This window comes from Taeniopygia guttata, chromosome 1A, assembly GCF_048771995.1.
Source record: "Taeniopygia guttata chromosome 1A, bTaeGut7.mat, whole genome shotgun sequence".
Taxonomy (NCBI): domain Eukaryota; kingdom Metazoa; phylum Chordata; class Aves; order Passeriformes; family Estrildidae; genus Taeniopygia; species Taeniopygia guttata.
In genome coordinates, this window is record NC_133025.1 from 52,646,648 (window position 1) to 52,658,350 (window position 11,703).

Consider the following 11,703-nt stretch of genomic DNA (forward strand, 5'->3'; position numbering starts at 1 on the left):
GTGTATTGATTTTGGTCAGATGGCTTTGAACAGACAGAGTAATCAGCTGGTAAGAGGGGAAAAAGGGGAGTCAGTTTTCATTTTTTTGGAATCCCCACAATCACCAGAAGGCTTTAGATTGTTTTTCTTGGAAAACAAGAGGGCATCATAAGGGAAGCTGGGTGTTAGGTATGCTGTGTGTGCTGGGGACTTGTTAAAATAAAGGAAATGGTTAGCAATGTCTTCATATTGGCTCTGAGAAAGACACCATTAAGTTTCACCCTTGATGCAGCCAGCCAAGATACCTGTGGTGTATATTCTGCTTTTTTAAATTACAGGCAGTTTGGATTAGGATCCAAGGTTTGGATAGTATGAAAAAAGAAAAAGGCTTTAATTGTTCTAATTCATTTTATCTCTCTTGAGCTTTTTAAAACAAGAAGCCATGGTTGTAGCTGCTAGATTAAGACCACTTAAAACCCAGTGGGAATAAAGGGAAGAAATCAATGATGCAGAAGGGTAGGCAGGCATTAATACATTACAAAAGGAATGATTATCTGCTGTGTGCTAATTGAGTCAGGAATTATGAGGTGTATAGTCAAAGTCAGCATGCCTGTTCTTGCACCTGAGGTGAATAAGGTCTAATTGTGCTGGTGGTGGAACATATACTGCAAGTCTCTTCTGTAACAGCAATTATGAAACAACTTTTTTTTTTTTTTTTTTTTTTTTTTACACACTGGTTGAAAAGTGAAGCTGAGGGCAAACTATTTGTTTCATTTTAAAAATAATGACTTAAAGTTCTGGATGGCTGGGCATGCTGCACATTTGTGGCAAGCTCTGAGGAGTAATCATGTAGATGTTTGTACAGCTCTGAGAGTGCACAGCTCTGTGGTGGGGTGAGAGCTCAGAGTTTTCATTTTCCTATTTATTACAGAAGATAAGTGCAGAGCAATATGCCTTAGCTGAAGTCACATAGTAAATCTGTAGACAGACCTGGTGTTCCTTTATGTTTACTGCATAGGCATTCCAGTGGTTCTCAGAAATTGTTGAGTTTTTATGGTTTGGGCAAGACAGGAGCAAGGAAACGAGAGAGGAGCATTTTTAGTTACTGCAGACAAATGAATTTGCAGATAAATTTGTTATTGACTTCATAAGCACGTACAGTAAAACTTTGCAACAGCAGAGCCTCAGTTATAGCTACAGGATAAGTCATAACCAGCCTAATGAAGGGAGATGTCTGATACTCATGTAAATTTTGTATATATATAAGAAGCTTATCAGTTTGATTCAACATTTATCTCAGTGATTCACAGCTAATTTTAATGAGCTGTTTCTGGAGACAAATCTGCAAGAATGCTTTTGTTGAGCCTGTAGACAGTCTGATGTCTGCTAGCATCAGCCCAAGGTTTCATACCTATTTGAGAATTACTCATTTCAGGGTTTCAACTGAAAGTTTTACCACAGCAGAGAACAAGCTGGGTTTCCACTGCCATTATTGGTATTTAGAATTCAAGTGGACCCTTTTTTATTGTCCGGTGGAGCTGTTTTTTCCTCCTTGCCAAACCAAGACATCCTTCTCATAAAAGACTGAGTAATTTGTCTGGAGAAGCAACTTTTTTGGATAGATGATCTGAGCATTTTTGTTTCTGGCTATCTCTCTCTATTCCTTACTCCATGCCCCATATTTCCTGGAATTTTATCAGTGCAGAAAACCTTTGATTTGCATGTCATCTGGCCATACAGAGCCCTGAACTTTAAAGGAAATTATATTTATTTGCACTGATGCTTAATTGTTCCTTGGAAAAGCATTTTACCATGAAGGAGTTAGGCAGGTGACTGCTATCAAAATAAGGAAATCAGCTGTGGGTGCTGGCTACAGGTGCACTTCTGGGTCGGGACATCACCCGACTTCTTCATTTAGCAAATCATCTTGAGTGCCAGTGTGAACTCAGGAGTTTTTGACATTGAGCACTTCTGAAAATCTATGCCCAATCTGTGACACAATGAGAGCCCTGCACTGAAGCCTTTGTTGTCAGAGACTGTGTGGGAATGTTGGCATCAATCTGCTTCAACATTTTCTTTTTTGCCTTTTCTCCTTTCACTTTGTCCTATTTATTTAACACAGATTAAGCCTGTCTCTCTCTCTCACATAGTCCAAATCCTGCTTGCTGTCCTGTTTAGCTTTGCTCCGTAGACTGCATAAATCTCCTGTCAGGACAGTGGGTTGAACTTTGCTCCCAAGGTCCTTTTTGCAGCTCTAACCCTGGCTGTGGCATCGTTCAGCCTCGGAGGCCATTGGGATCCATCTCTGCAGTGCTGGCTCCAGCACAGGTCCTTTGCAGCAGGCAGCTTTTCTTCCAGGATGCAGAAACTGTGGATGGAGCCCTGAGCTAAGAGCAGGGAGCTCTCTGAAACAGGCACCAAGCTATGGGACAACTAGAAAGATGGGCTGCCAGGGTTAGACTGACCCAATATAAATCCCTGGAAGCTGGTGGTGAGATTATACCCTTCCCAGCAGGAATCCACTAAGAAAACTGTGCTCCTTTCATAGGCTGGGGAGATGCTAATGCATTTAGAAATACGAGGAAGGAATAACTGTAGAAGGACTGTGTGAAAAGCTGTAGAGGAGGGAGAATATTTCTTGTGGCTCTGCAGTACATAGAGTTTATTAAGAAACCCTTCCAAATTTCAGTCTCAGAGATAATAGGACAAGACATACTTTAAATAGAACCAAAGGGAAAACAAATTCATAACAGATGTTAGAAAATATGTAAATATATATTTGTATTTACATATAAAGTCCTAGGCCTTGCTTGCCAGGCAAGAATGTTAGGACCGGAGTGTGTGTCATCATCCCAGCTGCACTGGGAATTGTCAAAAATATTTCTTTAAATGCGCCTTCAAACTCCATTGTTCTCTTTAGTTGCATGTCCCACAGCTTGACAATTTAATCAGAAGATTCCTTGAGACAAGGGATCTGCTGCCTGAGAAGAGATCTTTGCTAAATTCCCATACAACTCAGTGCCACAAGGAATGTTCAGTTAGCTCCAGCCCTGAGAAACCCCAAGGTAGTTAAACTCCTTGCATTCCCAGTACACAATTGTGTCAGGTAGAAAGAGGCAGTGAGTAACAGTCAAGTATTACATCCCCAGATGGTGCAAACTGATAGTGACCCAACCTGGACAAGTATCCAGCCTTAAAAACCAAATTCCTATAATTGTGAAACTGTGACTGGATTGAGTGGGAATGGCTTCCAGCCCCGGGTACTCACCATTTGACCCCTCCATATGAGGAATTCTGTATTTCAATGGTAGTGTTAGAAATACCTCCTTTCTGAGAAGCCAGTTTCAGCTGTCTACACCTGAATTTTTGAAACTGATGGCCACTATCTTCTCTCTGTGACCTCAGCCTTACTGGACCTCAGGCTGGACATTTCAAAAGAGTGATACTCTGAAATCTTGAGCCTTTCCTTAGCTGTCTGGGGTCTTTCAAAACACTGACACACCAGGGCATTGTAAAATGTTGGGGAAATTTAACAATTCTTCAGCTGAAAAGGAATTTTATCATTAGTGGTGATTTTTTAGGAAATCACAATGTTTTTAATTTCTCAAGAGTGTATGACTGTGAGTACTGCATAGAAGACAGGAAGCTTCAGCTCCTTAGAAAAGCAAGACCCTTGCAAAGCTTTTAACAGCCCAGAACTTAAGTCTTGCGGTTCAATAAATCTGTCCTTTCCTGAGGGAAATGATACTTTGGTCAAGTTTCTAGTGTGGTCTTATCTCAGGGTATCCTACAAGACTAGTCTGGGTGGGCATAGAAATTGTCCTCTTGACATTAATGGAGAAGTCACAAAAAGCCCAGATGAGTAGCACGTAAACAATATCACCTGGCCTATGAAGAAGTAACTGCAGTTACTGAAGTAGTAACTGAAGAAGTAACTGAAGCTGCTTTTTACTAGAGCCAGAATGTTGTTTTCTGAAAAGTTCTAAATTATTATCCTGATCTAGCAATTACTTAGGCAGGTAACTCTGGAACAAACAAAACTATTGATAATTACAGAAAATGCGTCAGAGTAGAGGCAACATTTTGTCTTGGTGAGAGAATAGAGAGACAATCTTCTCTTGCACTGGATATGAGTGAATTAATTAATTTCTTCCTACTGTTCCATGCTGAAATTGGAGCAGATTTACTGGACCCTCCCATATTTCTTTTCCCAGGGCAAGTACAAGTAGTTAGGTTTGCTCACAAGCGATGCAGATTTGTCCCTTGTCACCATTTGCAGCAGGATCACAGTTGCACTGAGAATGGGATCCTGCTGGCTGACATGTTGAGGAAGAGCCCTTAGAGCCTCTCCTGAGAGTCCTGGGACAAAGGCAACTTTAGCGTGAGAGAGGGATCAGAGCCCTTAATGCGCTTTAATGGGGCTGCCAGGGACAGCTTTTGTTAAAGTTCTGCCATGCAAACAAAGGAAGATTTGCATATTTTCCCCTCTGACATCAGCAGCTCCCAAGCACCTGCAAAATCACCCTAGCCACAGAGGGCATCTCTAAAAATACTTCAGAAAATACACGTGTTGAGCAAGCAGACCTGATTGCTTCAAACAGCAGAAAAGCCTTTCTTGACAACACGCTCACTAAAACTTAATTAAAGCTGTGCTGTTCCACCACAAAGTTATCTGGCTTTTCTTCTGGCAAAGCTGGTACTGAGACAGGAATTCCTGCATTAGTTTATCTGCTTTCTCCCTTTAAACCTTTTCTTCTGAAGAAGACTTGGTCAAAAGCTGAAGCAAGGTCCTCCAGTTATAGAAACTAAGCTCAAGTCAGTTTGAGGAATGGAACAAAAATGGCATCAGTTTTGACCAGTTCAAGCTTGTCCACAATGCCTGCATGAACATTCCATGTGCCAAATTCCCAGAAATACTGTGAGGCCATACTGAGTAACTGCCCACTAAATTAAAGTGTGTTGGAAGCATCAGAAGGCTCTAGGTTAATTTAGCGCCCTGGCCTACTATATACAGTCCTCACCACATACAAACACTTGGTTGACTGGTTTTTGAGAGGACAGTAGAAAGCCTGCAAAGCTTAAAGGAGAGATTTGGGTTTTCACCACTAAAGCATCCATACTGTCCTTCACATGCATGTGAATAGAAAGCTTTTGTTCAGATCAAGCCAAGAAGAAATAAACTGTTGTTGAAAGGTCATTTCAAGCTTGTTTGAGGGGTGAGGAAGAGCTAGGAAAAATAAACAGATGTGGTCTTCTTTCCAGTGATTACAAATACTGTCTTTCATCAGAACAGGCAAGGTTTTGTTAGAAATATCTCTTTTTGTGTTGGACTAATTCATTGTAGATTCAGGATAGAGGTTTTATAAAAGCTTTAGTTATCACAGTCCCTGAGTGTCCCACTTGAGGTGCCCTGGGGAGGTTCGATTTTTAGAGGATGAGTGGTTCCTACGAGGACACAGCAAATCTAGGCGCTCATCTGCCTTGCAGGTCTTGGTGGTTGCTTCTTTGAGTGGTGCCTGTCAGCATTCAGGAAATTATGAGTTCAGCTAGCTTTTAGCAGAGGAAAGATCTCTATTAATCTGTTCTCTATTGAGATCTGGAGGCTTTGCTTGGATTTCATATTCCACCATGACATGAATCTACCACTACGTTGGTAAGCAACCATGTTAAGTCCATCTTCCAGCAAAGCACCACCACTTAATTATTAAGAAGAGTTTTGCTACAACTAATGCATTCATTTTAAGAGGAGGGTAGGGAGTGGGCCCATGTGACATTTCAAGTGTAACTCTGCCAGGATTTCCTGTAGTTTAGTCTTTTCTTATGACATTTTCCCCCTTATATCTCTCATATGAACCCTGATTCACTAAAGTGCTCCTATAAATAACTTTCACATGTTTAAAGGTAAGCCTGCCTGTTCCTTGCTGACTCAGGACCATGGCTTTCTATCGACAGTGAAATGCTACCCAGGAAAATCCCCAAAGGTCACTTTTCAGTATTACTTTTTAATGTGAACTCAAAAAGGTTGGCAAAAATGCTTCAGTAGTGGTTTTCCTGAAAAAACTGAGCAGTATTATATATCTTTCTGCAAATATGAAGTTTTGGTACAAACCACAACTTGCCTGGCTATGTCCTGTTTTCTTCTTCTATTTTGAGTATTTATTTCTGCAGATAAATGGTTTGCAGTACTCTTCATTCAAATGGTCATTAACAAATCAAAGCTGGGATTTTCAAAAACAGTCAGCATAAGCCTAGCTCTACTCTTGTTCAAGTTACTGGTAAAACCCCTAGAGATGTTATTTTTCTTTTTCTACAGATAGCCCCTCATAAGCATTCCTATATCCAGAAGAGAATATAGGATTATAGGAGTTATTGCATAAGGAATGAACATTTTGGCGAGATAATAATGATAACCCTGATTTTCTTTTATATAATTATGGATTCAGAAGGAAATAAATCAGCAAGCGTAGTGATGGAGAGAAAAACTGAAAAGATTGTTCCAGTATATCCAGGGGCACTGTCATATTTGATTTTGTAGCCCATAAAATCTTTCCTGCTGTAGTGGATACCTAAAATGAATGGCTTTATGTGCTGATTTTTCTTTCCCAAGTGGCATAGGTAGGCTCCTTAGGTTATGGTTTAAACTTTTTTAAAAACCCAAGAAAAATAATAAAGCTGACCTTTAGCCTGCTTGATTTCTTTTTAAGTGCCAGAATAAAGGGAACAGTCTGAGGGAATGAAGATACAAAGTCAGAGCTCAAAGCAAATGGATATTGTAAGGAGTCTTTCCTCACCTCTTTCCATACTGGGTTTCCCTGACCCTCCATGGGCTGTGTAGCACTTCTAGCACCAGCACAGGCTGGGCACATCAGCAGCAGCCTCCCTGCAAGCCCCCACCTTGCTCCAAAAGTGCCATCACACCCAGGAAACCTCCAGGATCCCTGTTGTGTTTTCCCTTGCAAATATCCTCTGCACCACACACACCTTGAGCTGAATGACTTCAGGGATCCCCTGAAGGGTGTTTTTGTATCTTCTTCCACCACTGTTTTGGTTTTTTTCCCCTGGAAGCATAGCCTGCTGCTGCTCATTGTTACTCAAGGGCCAGGGTGCCCACACCATGTGTTTTCCTCCAGTTTGTTCAAGCTAATTTGATTTCTGGATTAGCAGAGACAACATCAGAGATCAATTCCTAACTGGCCATCGCACCCCACAGTTCCTTCCCCTTAGATAAAGCTAATGCACACCTTCTTCTGACACAGGCAATTTGCTTTAAGAGTAGATAACCAATCTCAGGAAGGAAGGAGTGGCTGGGGGGACTGGAGCAGTTGGTTTTTGTGCTGGGAATCCCCGCCAGGCTGCACAAAATCTCTCCTGTTAGCTGAGCAAGAAGGGAGAGTCACTTCAGGTTCCTCAGACCTGCACTAACCTGCAGAGTTGGCAGGCACTGCCCTGCCTGCTGCATCCAGGTGGACTTCACTTGGTCGAATGTCTGCTCCTGGCTGCTCATATAGCTTTTTTCCTATATGTTAAAACCAGTAATGTTATTTTTATTTTTAAAAATATGAACTAAAAAAAAATCAAACTGCAGGCTGCATCTCCCATGCTGTTTGATGGCTGCTGTCTGTGTGGGGCACGCTGCAGTACATTGTGGGAGTCCAACACGTACACAGCTATGCAATTTTTATGTGCATGTATCCCAAAGTCCTTTGCTGAGCACAACTCTGATCACTGATGTCATGATTACTCATGACAGATGTCTCATGGTGGCCTTCAGGCCTTTTGTTCCACTTTCATGATGACTATGGGGAGAGCTTGCAAAGGTACCATCGTCAGCCAAAGAAACGAAAATCAGCAATGATTTTGGCTTCTGCCAGTGAGCAAAATCTGCAGTTCAGGAAATTTTGAGCTATCGTTATAAGAAAAGCAGCTCCCTCTCATAATTTTCATTCGCTGGGACTTGGATCTTTCTGTCAGCTTTTCCACACTTGTATTCCTTATGAATTTACTGTGAGCTAAACCAGAGAAACTGGAGACCTATATAACACAATCACTGTCTCAGTGATTTTGGGTACAGACACATTTTCATAGGAAAAGCTGTAAAAACACTATAAGACACTGAAAGACATAAATTTTTTCTAGCTTCCCTTCAATTTATAATTAAAGAAAACTTAATATAAATTTCAAAATACCAAAAACTTCAAGCAGCCATGTGGATCAGTCATTCTGCAATTGTATTTAGAAGAGACTTGAGAATTTGTACATAAGAGGCCTGAAGAACAAAGACGTCTGCCCTCAGGAAGGATATTAATATTGAAGGAGGCCTACATTTGAGCATGCTTCTATCTCTGCTTCAGGAGATTTTCTTCCAGCAGGGATTTTCCTGCTTCAGTTGCTAATTTCCCTGAAGGCATTTTGACAAGTAGGATGCCTCTTTACACTTTTTGTCATAGCCCTGGTATTTGAGGGAGACAAGTGAAAATCTACAAATCTGTGCTCATACAACGGAGGAAGGAGGTGTAAGTATATGCTTAAGGGCAGACAAAGGATTATATCGTAATCTGTTCATTTTGCTAAACAGAAGTTGTACAGATTTACCAGATATTACTTGTGTCTGTTTAAATTAGTTTATCTTTTAAAAAGTAACCAGCCTTGGTACAAACATTCCAGTGGATGAAGAATCAATTGCATTCCTTGGGAAATTGTTTCAGTCATTTATTACTAATACACGAAGCTGAGATTTTCAGTCACCTTGAGAAGTGAGCAAACCAAGACCTGGAGGCAGTTCATCTTTAAAATCTCCATATGGAGGAATTACTTCAGCCTTTTGATAGTGTACCTCTGGAGCCTAGATGAAATTTAAGTGCTGTTAAGTCCCAGAAGTCTTTTGATCTCAAGGAGAAATTTAAAAATGGTTGGAAAATATGAACATGCAATTCATGTTTACTGTGTGCATTTAATCCCGTCTCTTTCTTCCCAAAAGTTACATACATACATACGTACATATATATATATATATATATATATAAATAATGACTGAATGAGTAAATAGAAACTGCCTGTGTCCAGAACCAGTAAGTGCAAAACAATGCTCTGGTTAAACTTCCATCCAGTCCTGTGAGATGCATATGATGGGAAATGCTTCCCTGTTGTTTACATAGATCTGAAAAATGGGGTTTTGGCATCCTGTAGCAAATGCTCAGGAATGTGTGCTGGGACATTGGAACACTTGTTTCATTAGTGCCAAACAAACAACAACAAAAAAAAAAAGACCCAAAAATTCCTGGATAATATTTTCTAATTGTTTTTGGAAAAAAAAGTATTTTTTCCACATCAGTTAACATATTGTCATGACAGGTAAATTTATTTCTAGCAGTATTCTACTGTTCCAAGTCTGCCCACAGAATGTGCACAAAATTCCTAATTAATTTCTTACAGCAATTAGCTTTGAAAGTACTCTACTGGGTTTGAATTTTGTGAATATTGACTGATATAAAAATTCTAAGGAAACCCTCAATTATTTGACAGTGGAGCTAAGACTTTGTTACAAAAAGCAAAAAATTGATCTGGACTAGAAACCATCTCTGACCTACTGTCTGATTTTCTGATGCTTCTCCCTTCTGGTATCAGTGATAGCGTGTGAAAAGTAACCACAAAATATGTAGCTTCATCATACCAAAAAGACACGTAAGTAGGAGAAGGGGACTGGATTTCAAGAAAGCAAGCTGGATTTATGGAGGAAGATTAAAAAAGCTAATTATGTTTAACTTGGCTGACAGACAGCTAAAAAAGGGGATATGATAACTGCCTACAAATATTTGAAAGATGCATAATACACCAAGGAAAGAGGGAAATAGTTTGAGACAAAGTCTGGTAAAGCAAAATTTAGGCTGGGTAGAATGCTAACAATGAAACCTGTCAGACTGCAGAAAAATTTCCCAAGGGAATTAGTCAACACCTCATTAAAAAAATACCTTGGACAACATGCACTGAGGGGGATTGAAGGGAATAATCCTTCAGTGAGAAAGCCAGGGACCAGTGAGCTTCACAAGCCACATTCTCTCCATTATTGCTCCTGTTTTCAATAGCATACGATTTTAAAGATTTTCCCAACAATGTTTTTGAGGCACGAGACTTTTATTTCCTCCCTGCCAAACAGTAGATGGAGGGAAATTCTCTTTGAGGCAAATTATTCTTTGTATGGAAAAAATTGAAACATCAAGAAAAAGTCACCATATTTGGAATGGGAGCAGTGGAACACACCAAAATTGTGTCGTGCCAACCTTCCCTGTCCCCAGGAAAGTTTCAGTGCAGCTGACAGGAGTGCCTCTCATTGGAGTGCCATAGAATTTGAGACAATCTGGCTTTTGGATCATGTATGCAGCTCCTGTTCAAAATAAGCTCTGTGGTGGACTTGCGCTTGTGTAGCTATCCTGCATCCAAAGTAAATCTGCCTTGAATCTGTCTTTTTCTTCTAAATCAGCTTATTTGATTTTGTCAACCCAGCTCCAGAGCACTTTTTCTTTTTTTGCAATCTATAACTGCCTTCATTATTAGCGGTTGCATTTCTATGCCAGAAATACCAGTCTATATTTTTCCCCAAGACTGGATCCCCTGCATGATCTACCACAGCTGAGACTTAACATAGCTGGAGTGGAGCAACTGTGAATCTACTTAGCCTCAGTGTTATGAAAGTCAGTGGAAACAGCTGATGCCTTAAAATGAGAAGGGAACCGGTGTTTCACTGCACATTTATGCCGATGTAACTCCTCTGCTTCATACTAGGATAAACTGAAGCTAGGCAGCAGTGAATCAGACCTAATATGTTTAGTACTTGTATACTAAATTTATGAGGCACCCAGTGACATTTGCCTTATGTATAATGGTAGCACTCCCAGCAGGATGATCTAATCATTCATGAGGAATTATGGTACAGTGTTGGAGTTTATTTAATGCTTAATGTTCACAATAACCTCCAGCATTGATTTTAATCTGGTTACTGCTCACATTGTGAAACAGATCTCTGAGGAGCAGCAGCAGCAGAGGAGATCAACCACATCCCGTGCAGTGTGGCATATATCAGCAGTACAAGGCTGCTCTGTTTGTCTGACAGGCAGAGGAAGCAGAGTTGTTTCACACAGCAGAACAATTCCTCTCACCAAGACACTTAGGAATGCATCAAAGGAAACTGGTCTTCTGCAGGTTTCCTCTGAGCAATGGGCTTACTGTAAATCAAAGGCTAAAAAAACAGCATTTTTAAAAATGGTGCCCTTGACAAATGGAGCAGGAAAACCTGTGAAAATCTGGATGCAGCTGAATGACTTTTCAAGGAGTGCACGCCAAGGTGTTAATTTTGCAGTATGTCCTTGGAGTGGCACATTTTTCTGTTTCTAACATATTCCCTCCAGGAGGAGGCCGAGGCCAAGAAAGGTTTGCCACCTCCAGGAGATAGACTGTCCTTTAAAAAGAACCAATAATAGAGGAAAAAGGGAGGAAAGAACTTACATCCAAGTTGGTTTCTCAATTTCTAAGGAAAATGTTCCAAATAAGTGAATGAGCTTTTTATAACCAAAATCTCCTTCTGGGGTCCCTCTAGCTTGGTTCATGTTCCCTTCAAGCCATTTTCACAGCAAATATTTCCTGAGCAGGAAGGGCAAATTGTTCTGTTAGTGGAATTTAGTCACGAGGTTTTAGGGAAATAAAATTAATATTCACAGCTGTTGTGTCAGT